Genomic DNA, 15,542 nt, shown 5'->3' with positions numbered 1-15,542 from the left:
TTTTAAATATTTATATTTTTCATTTCTTTTGTATTTTAAATAACTGTATTTCTTTTTAAAATTTAAGATAAAAACTGTCATTAAAATAATTTCTTTTCACACTCCAGTGGATCACCCTGTGTATTTTTGAAGTGCAAACCCCCCATTTCAAAAACCGCTGACATAAAAACTTCAACCTATCTAGGAAATCCCTTTACAGATTTATCCTATTTTTTCAGTATTCCCATAAATGAATCACTCATGGCAAGTGAGCTGATTGTTATGATAGAACAAGATGCACGGCAGGAAACGGAGACTACAATATTTTCTGGTTGGAAATGCAGTCTATGCAAATAGAGAGTAAGCCAACTATACTAAAAACTAGAGGGTCAGCAACTTAATAGATGGTAAGCCAGCTACACTAACAAGCAAAGATCTGAGTGAGAATAGCAAGTCAGGAACCTCAGCTAGGCAGAAATCAGAACATACAGGTCCACAGGAGCTCAGAGACCAAAAGTGAAAAAAAAAAAAAAATCAAGCAGGCAGATGAGAACCCCAAGGCACAATGGCAAGGCTCCTGAAATGGTAACAAGGTCAAGAAGGCAGGAATCAGGAGATCCACTTTAACCAGCATAGGGGTTGGTGAAAGGACAAGGAAACAGATGTGAAGCCCAAGCAACAAAGCAGTCTAATACTGAAGCAATTTTCTGTCATGGCCAGGAAGTTTCTTGCATGTTTCCTACTGGATCCTTTCCCAGAACTTGGCTAGTGTGATCTTGTGCATAGCAGCAGGCAAACTGGAGTGTCTGGAGAAAAGGTAAAGTAAGGAAGGGTGATCAAGGAAATATTCTCCAGAGCCTGTACTTCTGCTATGATGCCCCCAAATTCCTGCAGTATTCTGCCCCCCATTTATCCTTAAAATCACACTCATATGCTACCTCCTTCCTTAATCCTTCTTTATCCATCTCAACACATCACTCTCTGAATTTTATAGCAATTATTTTTATCCTCTGAGCATTTTAACACAACTGTGTACAGCCCTGCATTTTTTTTCTCATTTCATTCGTCAGCTTCCCTGAAGAGATTCCAAAAACCCAAAGAGCTATGGATTCATGTTATATTTTGATTTTTAGTAGAATATTTCTTAAATGTTTCTGAGAACTCCCTGAATACTGTGATATCACTCTTTACCCAAACAAATGCACAGAAGGGCAAATGCATGCAATATTTATTATATAATTGTGTGAGATCAAGTAACTTATCTAAGATAATTATAATAAGATTCTGCCACTGAATTCAAGGTAAAGGTAAGCAAATAAAAATACGGTTCATGTACCAAAATACAATAGGCCTAGATTTATTCACTTGTGTGAAATATGAAGAACCAGAATAGAAAACACTGGATACTAGTCATTAAAGTGTTGATTAGTAGCCACCCATGGATGGATTACTATAGCATTCATTCATTAACTTACTGACAAAATCCATAAACACATTCAATATCCCTGCTATCAAATATTTAGCAGACAGTGGGGCAGGTACTAAATGAAGAGAGGGATACAGAAATGAAAAAGCATCATCTCAGCCTTAGAAAAACCCAGAGAATATAAAATATTTCAGGGCCACCTAGTCGAGCCCAGAAAAACTGCTCAGCCATTTGATGCTGGGTATGGAGAATGAGTAGTAATCCACCAGGCAAAGAAAGAGAAGAAGTTGCAGGTGGCAGCAGGATCTACAGCAGTAAAGACATGAGACCACTGGAATATGGGTGAGGGGTAGGGGGGAGATCGGAGAAAGAGAAGGGACAGAAGGGGAGACTGAGCATGGCTTGCTGTTGAAGCATTTGCTGTGCTAAGGAGTTTAGATGTCATCTTGGAAACACTGAGGAGCCATGGCCAATTTTTCAGTAGTAAATTAGTAGGTTTTTATCAGGTTTGGTGGAAAAAAGTAATATTTATTAATTTAGATGATTAATTGCAGACTGTTATTAAGATAATATGCAAATCCAATTTAACTGACACATAACATTCAGGCTTATTCTTTTGTTTCTCAAGTTAGTTAGTTTGTTTTTTTAAGCCAGCAGATTTTCAAACTATCTTTGAGAATAATTCCAAACACACAGACCATTAGGATGAAAGAGAAATGTCCACAGTAGCCCCGCTTAATGTATTAAATAATGACCTACCTAATAACTAATTTGCTGATTGATTGAATTTACACTATTTCCTAGTGGTATTTTCTAGATGGATCTTAGTTAAGTTTGAACAAATAAAGTCCTGGCTGGACACCATGTGGGAATCATGGACAGACCACCCAGCAATAGTCACTAGTTGAGGTCTGGCAGCTCTGCATGTGCATCTCTATACTCTCTGAGAATATGGACTACCACTTTATTGAGTTATCCATATCCCAATGGATCATTAGTCTATCAATTCCACCTTTTTTATATTAAGAAACAGAAAGCCAAAAAAGAAAACAAACCCTGATCTGCTTCCCTCTTGGTTTAGGGTACATTCTAATTTCTTCGTAAAGTATATCTGACAAATGACACATAGTCCACTCTGTGTTCCAAATAAAATAGCACTATTCCAAAATTATAGTGCAAGTTACTCAAGTACAAGAAAATACTGTTTTTATTTAAACTTGTAGAGAGCTAGTATGATTGTCTCATTTGAAAGAGATAAATATTGCTCAATATTTTTAAAAAAAACTTTGGTGTGTATTGTAAAACAAACATAAGAAATTTATCTTTATCTGAAATCATGCACGATATAATTTCATGGAAATATTTTGGGGGTGATGACTTTCAAATGGATACAGGAAGAATGTTATTAAAAAGAACAAAGATTAGGAAATACACTGTAGCACATAATCCTGCAGTGGGGAAGGGAACAGTCTCTTATGATCTAATAGGATTTTTCCATTCTTAACTTGGTTAATCTTAGACACAAAGCAAATAAATCATTCTTGGTTTCTAAAGTCCATGGTGATACTCAAAGGAAATTAATTCCTGTCTAAACATGGTTCATAAAAACATATTATTAAAGTCAGCTCAATGAAAATTCTAGATTTATTACCAGTAAATGGGATGTCACTTTTCCCCTAAAATAAAGGATTTTCCCATCCCTTTCCAAAGAGTTTCTAACACAAAAGTGGCTTTCCATTATTGGGAAATAGATGTCACATGTGGTAGAATGACAAAGGTATGATACTGGCATAATGGAGAGCTTGGTAAACTCAGTGTGGTTTACTGAGTTTTCAAAGGCCAGTCCTTGAAAACTGAAAGCAGAGTGCTTCCTTCAGAAAAATCCAGGTACGCCATCACTTTAAAATGTGAGGAGAAAAGAGCCTGATTACTAGTCAAAGTGTGATTAAAATTCTTACCAAACAAGCCACTAGCTACTACAGTGGAACTGAAATGTTCTCATCACTTAAAAAATATTTATTTAGGAACGAGTTGTATCCCTCTAAGTGTTCAAAATCAAAGACAGGCACTTACATGAATGCACATATATTAAAACATGGATTAAACATGCAGGGCAAATACATAATGGAAAATGAGGCATTAGTATTTCTCAGTTAAAAGGTAGAGCACTGTAGCCAGGATGCAACATATGTACCTGGATTGAGGACAGAACAGCTATGGAAACTCTTGCTCCCAACTGAATAAACTATGTGGAAAGAGTGTGGTCTTTGGTCAATCAGAAGAGTTTGATGAAAGATCAAGGATTTCAAAATCTGTTAGAAAGTTCACAAAACAGGTATAATCTGTAAGTTTCCAGAGGTGGGTGGTTAGAGAAGAGATGAGAAGCAAGGAATGGAGTAGGGCTCAAAGTTCTGGAAGGAAGAAATGACTTGGATAACTGGTGTGTTGAAGGGAAGGGATCAGTAAAGACTGAGTGACTCAAACCAGGGGTCTGCCTAGACTCCTCTTTTTCTCTCACAGGAAACATCCAGCCCAGCAGCAAATCCTGTTGGCTTTACCTTCAAGATATAGCACAAACCTGAAACCTCTTCTCCCCACTACTAATCCCCTAGTTTAAGCCATCCCTATCTTTCCCCTGGACGCTTGCAAAGACATCTTCACTGTTCTCTTTGTTTTCACTGTTCCCCACCATCTACTTTTCACCGCAGCCCATCCTCCACCCAGCAGCCAAAACTTTAAAATGACTTCTTATCACACTTAGAATGAAACAAAAACTGTTTATCATAAGCAATTGGACATTACATTATCAGGCCCCTACTTCTCCCCCCATCCCCTCCGTTCCCCCATCTGGCTAAACCGAATTTCCTGCTGGTTTTCAAAACAAAATCCCAGTCACCTGCTAGTTCATGCAACACTGAAATTGGGCTATGTACAGACACTGTTTACTCTTCTGTCCTCTCTTAGGGGAATTTGCTCTTAAAATTGAATTACAGAAATGTATATTTGGGAATAAAAACAGCAGTGATTTAGTCAATTACAGACAAACAAAGGAGTCTAATACATTGATTTACCTGATTATAAACAAACAAAGGAGTCTAATACAGGCATTTTCAAATTCATCTTTAAGATAAGAACAATAAGCGTTTGCTACAGAAAGACAAACAGAAATGGCTTATTGCTGTAAGTGAATATACTCCTTCTGAAGTAGGAGATATGTTCACCAATACTGTACTCATGGGAATGAACAGAAGAGAAATGGTAAAAAAAAAAAAAAAAAAGAGAGAGAGAGAAATAGGGTTGCGGGTGCCAAAATGTGCCAAATATACCTAATGGAGCTGGGAAAAGTGGAGGAGAGAGGGCTCTAGCCTGAGGTGTAAGGTGTGAACAACAGAAACACAAGAGTCTGCAGGTATCTATCAGCACAAATGACTGTCACATACACCACCCTCAGGGTTTGTGGCTAAGTAAGAAAGTTGGATTCCTAGCATCCTTGCATCCTTTCCCAATATGTGTATCACAGAGTGTGTTTTCCCACAGAAACCATGCTATGACATAGTGAGGCTTCCTGAATAGACCACAGAATTCTATCTAATCCATGATATTGCTGGGATAATGCATATTTTTAATAAGGAAGATACTGACATCAACTAAACACTAATTAAATACCAAAGTGTTGAGCTCTATACTTTATCTCATTGAAAAATTTATTTTATATCCTTATACATTTATTTGTATATCACAGCCATACTACGGATTAAATTATCTCTTGGGAGAAAGCAAAAGACTCTAAATCCTAATTTAAAAAATTATTTGCATCCTAAACCCCTGAGTATGGTCAAACTGCTAAAATGCACAGCACCCGCAAATCAGAAGTTGAGAATTATGTAAGTAGTCTGAGCAAAAGTCAAATGGGTTCACACTCCTTCCCAAGGGGAGAGCTCTTTGGTACAAAGGTTTGAAGGCAATGGAGGTGTGGCTAGAAATATCACACCACGTGAGAAAGGCAGCTGGATTTCTCAACTTTGGTCTAGATGAATACTTGACTGTATTCACTTACTTCCTTTGGCCTGAAGCTGGCCAGAATCTGAAAAATATACCTTCCTAAATGGGTAAAGTCAGAACTAAGATGAATCTAACTGCCTTGAAATGTTCCACATTTATGAATACTCACAAATTAACCTGTTAAAAGTACTTAAAACTGTGCCTTTGTCCTATTTAAACCACTATGAAATCAACTGACAACCATGTTTTCTACTTGGGCCCAGTGGTCAAAAAAAATCCTTAACCAGGAACCAGTAAAGTCCCCAATTTGGAGAAAGCCTAACACCCTAGTCACAAAGTGACTAGACTTTGCAAACCTGAAATAATTACATCTCCCAAGGAAAAATGTAGCAAAATCTTTAAGAATGGGGGAAGCTTGCTGAGGGAGAAATTAACTCCTGCACATCCTAATAAAATTCTATAGTGGGAAATCCTTGAAAGCAAATTTCCCAAAACTTAACAGAAACTTATTCTGGGTGGTGGTAATACGAGACTGTTATTTTATTCTTTGTAATTTTTTCGGTATGTTTTAATTTTCCAAAAGAAAATGTTGCTATGTAAGAATCTATGCCTTATTCTCTTCGGTTCCAACCATTCTTCTCCTTTTAGGACAAAGGTCACAAATGCAAATGCCTATAAGGCCCAACAGCTAATATAAGTGAGGGAGGCCTGCAGGACAGGAATTACGTCAAACCAACAAGCACATACCCGTGTCGAGAGTCAGCTGTTCCTTGGAGCCAGCTCATAGCTACTGCAAGTAGTGATGCTGTCAGATTTAAAGTTTTTTTGAACTAAAAATCTGGATTTCTGCTGAAATTTCCTGATTTTAAAATCTTGGTAAATGATTTAAATTAAAAAAAAAAAATTCAGTTGAAGGGCCAAACAAAAGGGATTTTCAAAGGTGATTTTGCCCATAAAGTTCAAGGTATGCAGTGGTCTGTTTTGTATACAAACCCATATTCACATTAATGTCTGAGAAGCTTGGTTTTAGATTAAAGAAAAAAATGGCAGTAGTCTGTGTGCAGGAGTCTGGGCATCCAAGCAAAGCCTTTCAGAGAACTATTAAATACTCATCTAAATGGACACATCCCTATTTAAGAGCAGATAAAGTATTACTTTCTGCTAGTAAAATTTATTCCATTCTATTTATCATTAACTCTCCACCCCCATGTTAATAGATTAAACAAGATTAGTGGAGTGATGACATCTAAAACAGGGGCTAGGTGATATAACTTTACTCAAATAAAGTTTGAAAAAAAAAAAACTCAAATAAATAAAAGAAGTATGTGTGTTTTTCTTATATTGTCTATCCAACATGAAATTTGTGGTGAGAAAAAGTGCAAGGAATCGTCAGTCAAAGGGAAACCAGAGGGATCAATAGGCACAAAGCCATACTCTCTTCCTTTTTTTTTTTTAAGTAGGCTCCATACCCAGCGTGGACCCCAACGTGGGGCTCGAACTTACGACCCTGAGATCAAGACCTAAGCTGAGATCAAGACCTGAGCTAAAATCAAGAGTCGGACGCTTAACCAGTTGAGCCACCCAGGCGCCTCAGCCATACTTTCTTTTAAAGAACTGATGGCATCACCCCAGGTAGACAGACAGGTTGGTGAGATCCATTAGATGATGGGCAAGGTTAGCTTGCCCAAACTCCAGCAGGCTAAGATGCAAGAAGCTCATTCTTGAGACCAGACTGCTCAGTGAGGTAGATAAGATTGGGGAAGTGGCAGGGGGAGGGGAAGGAATGGACAGTGAAAGTCTGGACGGTGCAGGAGGTGGGCACACCATGCCTGGAGAAACCTAAAAGTACAGTCAAAGAAAGGAGAAAAACCAAAAGTATCTGCAGTGTAAAAATTAGGGTGCAAAGAAAGAGAATGAAATGAGGCAGAGAGAAGAAAGCCAAATTCTTATGTTAGAGAGGTGCTGAGGTCACAGCCAGCAGAGAACAGGGCCCAAAGTCAGACCCTGGGAAAAAGGCAAGAACGTAGGCTTTTGGTATGGGAAGAGGCAGACTAATAACAGGTTTCCAGATGCAGCTTGGTTTTCTCAACTTTGTTGCTTTTGGCCATGTAGGGGAGGTTTACCTATTGAGGGCCAGATAGAATAGAGAACATAGCCTCAGATAGGTATGGAGAGTGATCTATTCCTTAAGTAAACTCCAGGCCAGAAAACAGCATCTCAAAGGTCTTGGGATTGACCTTGGACAGAGCAGCGTATCTTCAACTGAAGGTGAAAAATACTGTGATTCATCTGCCATTAAGTTTGCTATCTGATATATTTCTGCTAAAACCCAGCATCCAGGAAGTTCAACTGTTTCGTTTACTTTGCAAACAGGGTACAATCAGGAAACTATTTAAAGAAAGAGTTAAAAAAAGTTTTGCAGAAGCTAAACACTTTTTTTTTTCTATGTCATGTGTGACCCTTGAACTTTATGTTTACATAAAAAAGACAGGCAGCGGCTTAACCCTAACTAATTTCCAAGAATCTGTGATACCATCCCCAGTTCCTTTGGTTCAGTTACTTTTAACCAGTTACCAGCATTTAAACTTATTCAAGCATGCTAAAAATCAGACACAATGAAAATGCTAACCTACATGAAGTTGTGAAACTTTTGATTTGGAGGAAAGTGTTTCAGCAAATCCCAAATCCCAGCGATGACATCTGCTGTGAAGGTGAGAATACAGTAATGACTCAACACTGACTAAGGGAATTAAACTGTGGAATCTGCTGGCTTATCAGGCTTTAAAAAAAAATTTCTATGACCAACTTGAAAGTAGGAGGTAAATTAAAATATGTTAAGCACATAAGGCAATGAAATGACCACTGAGGACCCAACAAAAGTGAATCGCTGAGATCCTCCACTTGCTGGCCCAAGCACAGTGATTAAAGTCATTGGAGGCTCTTAAGTTCTGGTTCTAGACAGAACCTGTTATCCATTCTCTTTGCCTGCAAAGGATCTTCAGCATCAAATAGTCACACCTGACAGAAGGAAATCAACTTGAAATTCACATTAATGCTTTGAAGTGTTTTCAGGGATTAAGGCATATAAATGTACCTACGTGACAATGGAACTGGACGCACTTGGAAAAGTAATGCTGCACCCACTTACACAAGAGCATTTCTTAGGGTACTTGCCAAGCAATTGTGTTCACCTGAAATTCTCTCTCTTACTTTTAAGATCCTACTGGGGCCTGGAAGGAACTGGACAAAGGCAAAGGCAATCAACTCCAGGAAAGTCAGATTCAGATCAGCAGGGGCTGGGTAGACAGGGCATGCCACCCTCTGACCTCATCCATCACTACTGTTACAGGCTTTAGTAAGTCACACCAAGTCCCCAAAGCTGTGCTTCCCTCTCCTATGGTGTTAAGCTACATGAGCACCCCATCCCATCTATACATTCTCTAAAGGAAAGGCAAGTTGGAAAAAGTTTCTTACCCTCTCACTAAGCAAACACAAGCCAAAGGAAGCCTCAGAGACAAAATAATAGCCCTCAAAGAAGGAATATCTGTGTGTTCAGATGAATAAAGCCAGTAAATGGAGAGGCATATAAGTTCTCATCATCTGGGATCCCCTAAAAAAGGAAAATAAATGTATTTCTCTCCTCGCCCCACTTCTTTTTCTTTTCCTGATTGCTAACCGCACATAGGTAAAAAGTTATTTTCGAGGTAATTCAGTCCTGATATAATATTAAGATACTAGAATGCAAAATGTCCAAGTTACCTTTTGGGGGTACAAAAAAGGGAAAACCTGGCTGTTAAGGAGAGTTAATAATATATCGAGTGCTGATGTTTTGTGAAGCACTGTGCTAAGCCTGCAGTACTTCATGGACACCTCATATAATGAATTTAATTCTAAAGTATAGTGAATTATATACACATATATGTACATCCACACTTTACTATTCCAAACACTTAACAGTATATTATGCACATTTAATAGCTGATCAAACAGGCACAAAATTAACAAATAACAAGTAAGGGTATAAGATCCAGATCTCCTGAATTCCGTATCAACACTGACAGTGAATCATATTTGTATGCTGTCTTTCCTTCTATAGGTTAATTTTCATTTGTCTGAACTAAATTAATTTACAAAATTAAATTTCAATTTATATTATAAATGTTTATATTTATACAAAATATATATTAAATGTGCTAAAACTTTCTGCTGGCTCAGTGGCATTCTGGATTCAATACTATAGCTCTAAGGTAAGACATTTTCCTTTCTAAAACACGTGTACAAACAACAAAACAGGAGGGAGTCTTAATGAGAAGTAGCTATTTTGGAAGCAAATACATATAAAAGAAAACATTCTGTAAAGGCAAGACTCAAATTTCATAATTTGTCCAAACTTGAGGTTTGTGCTTCCTGGGCCTTCATAGTCTACACCCTGTGTTGGTCAGCTTGCCAACAAGATTATACCATAAGGGACACTTCATCTAGCCCTGGCAGTCCCCTCCTTGAGTATTTAACACTGTTTTGTGCTGGTGTGGTAACAAGAAGTTCATGACAAGGTTTATATTTTAGTTTTTTTCTTGAGAAATCACAGTGCTTATTTTTTCACTCACATGGGATATTTATTTTACTATGTTAGTTTCACTTCTAATACATATATATTGAAACCATAAAGATAAAAACACAGCAGTCAAGAACCAAATACATTGAGTGGTTGTCACTTGTCTCAATTCTGAAGAATGAGCCCCAATGCTTAGACACTGAGTAGCAGCAAGTAATTCACTGTAACATCAGATTTATTTGTTTTTAAATTTGATCACTTTGGGTGAAATTTATAAGTCCAAGAAACATAAAGAGATAAATTTCTTTCCTTAGACTTTGAAATATCTCAGAAAGAAATGTCAGATCTACTGCATTTAAACTAATTTATGATAGTTTAAAAAAGTATATAGTCCTTGGGGCACCTGGGTGGCTCAGTTGGTTAAGTGTCTGCCTTCGGCTCAGGTCATGATCCTGGGGGTCCTGGGAGAGTGGGGAGCCTGCTTCTCACTCTCCCTCTGTCCTCCCCCCACTCATGTGCGTGTTCTCTCTCTCACTCTCTCTCTCATCTCTCTCAAAAACAAACAAAATCTTAAAAAAAAAAAGTATATAGTCCAACAATTTACATTTTCAACCACAGTAAATCCACTTAGTTTGACTGATAGTCAACCATATCAGAAGCTGGGGTTCAAGGACTTATCTGCACCCCTATTAGCACATCTCATTCTAGTGAAGGGCACAAATCTATAGACAAAACAACTTCCAATTCAACTATTTGCACAAAATTAATAGATAAATGCAGTATTCAATTAAAGCAAAGTGTGGATACTATCCTCTCGATGTGCTACTCCTAACTGCTTGCTTACATATGTCTTACATGATCTTGGCTGTAAGCTCCATGTTACTTATACATTTCCCAAACAGGAGACATCATCAGCAAATTAAGTTATTTCAAAATTAAGTAGCGAAAATAATGACATTCGCATCAGCTAGTCCTTTAACTTGAAATTTACTCTGTTACGAAGAGGCAGATGGTCTATGCATTTTACTAAACTGAGAAAAAAGAAAATAAATTTAAAATTTTAAAGACATGCTATGCCAAGACCCTGCCCACCTCTTGGCCCCATTTTCTAAGACTTCCTGTCTTGTGCACTAAGTGATAGCTATCCTGTCCTTTCTGTTGCTCAAGCATGTCAAGCTTGTTCTAGCCTCTGGGCCTTCCTTCGCTCTTGCTATTTTCTCTGCCTCAAATGTTCCTGCCTCAATTTTTGCATTTCCTCTCAGTTCACATGTCATCTCCACAGTGATGCCTTCTCTGACAGCATATCACTCCAACTGATTTTGACCAAAACACTCACCACTACCTGAAGTGTGTTTATTTACCCCTTTATGTCAGTCTCAGATGTTAAGGTATTTATGCCCAGAGTAGAAGCCCTGCCCCTTTTTGTTCACCATTGTGAACATGGTTGCTCGGCCTTTATTAGAAATTCAATAAATATTGATTAATGTAATGAATGGTTAAAATTAATCTAATGAAAGCACTCTGATTAAAGGACCAAATTTAGGAAACAAGACCTTGCCTCTTAATACCGATATTCCTAATTTAATGAAAATTTATCTTGAAGAAATTCAAGGTAAATAATAAATTAGGTTCCACATTCATTCTTGGGACTAGATACCCATGCAATGCCCATACCTGCGTGCTATGCCGGTTACACTCAGGGAGCCCGATGGAATCTGAGAAGCCAACGCGCCCTGCACCGTCAGTGACTGATGCACTCTTAACAAAGTCATGAAATATTGGGGAAATAAAGAGTTATCTTGGAAACAGAACAGTCAAAGTTTATTAGTCTACTCAGTTTTGTCAGCCAGCCAACATACAGTGCTCCCCACTACCCTCAGTAAGTCTTCAACTCACTAAGCAAAGCAAGCTAGTTTCACCTACTCACTTTATATCCTGCTGTGTTTGGGGTGCAGTTAAAATTACATCAACTTGTGCAGGTATTCCTGATGTTTTATAAAGTGATCAGCAAGAGCAGATGGGGCAGGCAGGAGTATGAAAAGAATAGTGAAATTGAATACAGATCTGGGAGTTTGAAAGAGGTCTGAGAACGATGAGAACCTTTGCCAAACCTTAAGCTTTAGAACGTATTGCTTCTTCCTTGAGAACAGCATGTGCTACAGGGTGGGGCAAAGTGATTTTACTGCCAGATTTTTGATGCTGTGCTCAATTTAGTTTTCATTGTTTGTACTGGGGGCTTATTTTGGTATTCCTGGTAATATAGGAGAATATCTATTAATATTTTGAGTCTTTATTAGAGTTTAAGTATAAGCTATAATTTAGCTTTAGATAATCTTTTAAAAGTATGCTGAATTTCTAAGTGGGATTTATTTTTACATTCAGATCCTTCTCTTTATGTCTCCCCATACCAGTTTTCAAAGCAACACTGGTGAAGAATTTTAAAAATGTATCTACACCTAAAATACTGGAAATGCATTGAAAAGTGTGAATAATACAATCACAATCTTCATATGAACAACTTTTTGTTACAGTAGAACTTGTGAAAAATAAATATTGAATTAGCGAATCTTTCTTAATTTAATGCTTATTCTTTCTTTTTTTTTTTTTTTAGAGACCACATGCATGCGCACGAGCAATGCGGAGGGGCAGAGGGAGAGAGAGAATCTTAAGCAGACTCCATGCCCAGTGCTGAGCCCAACTGGGGCTCGATCCCTGAGACCATGTTCTGAGTCGAAATCAAGGGTTGGATGCCTAACCAACTGAGCCACCCAGGCACCCCTTATTATTAATTCTTGAGAATAAAACTATATATAATGGATTCAGATTCTTTTATAACATGCTGAAAATTTAACTGATACAGATGGTTCTCTTTGGTTCTGAAACTCTCATAAATACTTACATACTAAAAAAAACACAGAGGGATGATATCTACTAGATTTAACAAAAAGTTCTTAAAATATAGAGAATATTTATTTATTTATCACAGATTTTATTTTTAAGTAATCTTTATCCCCAACATGGAGCTCAAACCCACCACCCCAAGATCAAGAGTCACATGCTTTACCGGCTGAGCCAGCTAGGCACCCCAACACAGAGGACATTTAAAAGAAATGCAGTATTGTTACTTTCAAATGCTGGTAATGAAGTGTTAACGTTAAATACGTGCTTTTAAAATTATTATTATTATTATTTTTTAAGATTTTATTTATTTATTTGTGAGAGAGACAATGAGAGACAGAGAGCATGAGAGGGAGGAGGGTCAGAGGGAGAAGCAGACTCCCCGCCGAGCAGGGAGCCCGATGCGGGACTCAATCCTGGGACGCCAGGATCATGACCTGAGCTGAAGGCAGTTGCTTAACCAACTGAGCCACCCAGGTGCCCCTAAAATTATTATTTTAATATAATTATATTAATTTATATAAATTGTAAGACTGTTATGTAATCAGCCCGTAAATTATAGGCAAACAGATATGGCTAATATGGGTTTATGGGCTGACTACATGAGTCTTAAAACTTGTTGAACAGTTTGATTTTAAATAGCCTAAACATATTGTGGTACCTAGCCTTCAAGAAGGCCTCAATGACATCCAGCTCCTACAGTGAATCAAGTGTGTAGTCCCCTCCCATAGTGAACCAGGGGTGTTCTGGGTGACCAGTAGAATATGGGAGAAGAGATGGTATATGACTTCCAACATAATTCAGCTTTCATTTTGGTCATGCTCATTCTCCCTCTTGTAACATTCTCTCTGTAGGAAGCCCAACATTATGTTGAACAATCCTATAAAATGTCCAGAATATGAGGGTCTGATGCCTTCTAACTGCAGGAGTAGGCAGTGAAGAATTTGGCCTTTGGCCAATGGGCAGATGAGTAAGCCATCTTGGGAAGGGAATTTCTGGTGAAGTCAAGCATTTGGATAACTGCAGCCCTCACCAATAGTGTGACTGCAACATCATGAAACAGCCTCGGCCAAAATCACCCAACAAAGCTACTCCTGGATTTCTGACCTTCAGAATTAAATGTCTGTCATTTAAACTGCTAAGTTTTGGTATAATTTGTTATGTAGCAATAGGTAACTAATATACACACTATTGCAACTTATCTGCCTTCTCATCCACCTTGGCCAAAAGCCAAAATCAACTGGATAAGTTTTGATTGAAGATTATAGTTAGAAATAAGCTGTATTTTAGACATTTCTTAAGGAATGAATGAGTATGTAAAAATTATTTATAAAAGTATCTAATACTTATATATCCTGGTTTGGAATTTACCTGTGCAGTATTTTTTTCTTTAAAGATTATATTTATTTATTTATTTGAGAGAGAGAGAGAGCACAAGCAGGGGGAGCAGCAGAGGGAGAGGGAGAAGCAGGCTCCCTGCTGAGCACAATGCGGGGCTCAATCCCAGGACCCTTAGATCATGACCTGAGCCGAAGGCAGACGCTTAACCAACTGAGCCACCCAGGTGCCCCTTACCTGTGCAGTATTAATGAATAGTGTTAACACAAAAAAAAATATATGTAAAAGTCTAGAAAATACAAACTCATATTTTGTGACAGGAAATAGATCAGTGGTTGGCTGGAAATGAAAGAGTGGGGTGAAGAATTACCAAGAGGTCAGAGGAAATTTTGGGGGGTGATGGGTATGTCACAATCTTGACTGTATTCACAGTCTTGACTGTATTGATGATTTTATAGGTATATACATATATATACGTCAAAACTTAACAAATTGTACACTTTAAATGTGTATACTTCATTTTTCAAAAATGTTCAATATAGCTGTTTTTCCTTTTTTAATTTTTAAAATTTTTGTAAAGATTTAGTTATTTATTTAAGACAGTGGTGGGGGAGGGGCAGAGGGAGAATATCTTCAAGCAAATGCCCCATTGAGTGAGGACCCATGAGATCATGACTTGAGCTGAACCCAAGAGTTAGACACTTAACATATTGAGCCACCCAGGTGCCCTAATACAGCTGTTTTTAAATACCTGCCCACTATATCCACAATTTACCTAATTTTCAAATTTCCAGGTCTGAAAGTTATTAGACTTTGTTACTTTGGGATCTAGAAAATTAAGAGATTGGTAGTTTTATTATATATTATTCTATCCTTATATCACTGAAGCATTTTATAAGCTATTATAATCTGTGTTGGAAAATCTGATTCAGAGTACTAGTATAATCAAATCAAAACATCTTCTTAAAATAAGAGAAATTCATTATGGGAAACATGTTGAAAAATATGAAGACAGGTGATTTCATGTTCACATGTAGTCTTATAGTATTGAGAATAGTGGGAACTTCAAAGCACAGGAATTGAACAAATCTATAATGATTTTTTAAGGCCACAAAAGATTACCTGATACTTTCCTCAAAAGTTCATTTAGAGTTCTAGTCAACACTGTCCAGGAAAATTGACCCTTTAGCCTTTAAATCCTAATGGGTAAAATTTAAGTTGCATTTTTTGCTCTGAACACATAACTTTTCAACATAGATTAAAAAAACTATCAAGGTGATGTAATCATATATGTCACTTACCCATGTTAAAATCAAAGTTTCCACATTAATTAAATTAAGTAAT

The 15,542-nt window shown here is 37.5% G+C and overlaps 1 protein-coding gene and 1 pseudogene across 1 annotated transcript in view; one reads left to right on the top strand and one right to left on the bottom strand.

Annotated features, from left to right (window-relative positions):
- Nucleotides 1-15,542, bottom strand: part of ADGRV1 (adhesion G protein-coupled receptor V1) — a 515,575-nt gene that overhangs the window by 228,884 nt on the left and 271,149 nt on the right. The gene's annotated exons all lie outside the window — the stretch shown is intronic.
- Nucleotides 1-15,542, top strand: part of LOC135365278 (calponin-3-like) — a 34,331-nt pseudogene that overhangs the window by 16,197 nt on the left and 2,592 nt on the right.

The sequence above is a fragment of the Mirounga angustirostris genome, unplaced genomic scaffold (genome assembly GCF_029215605.1).
Source record: "Mirounga angustirostris isolate CCGP_5_RB_7025 unplaced genomic scaffold, mMirAng1.0.hap1 SCAF_7, whole genome shotgun sequence".
NCBI lineage: Eukaryota > Metazoa > Chordata > Mammalia > Carnivora > Phocidae > Mirounga > Mirounga angustirostris.
Note: the sequence above shows the minus strand (reverse complement) of the source record. Positions and strands in the feature narration are given on the sequence as shown.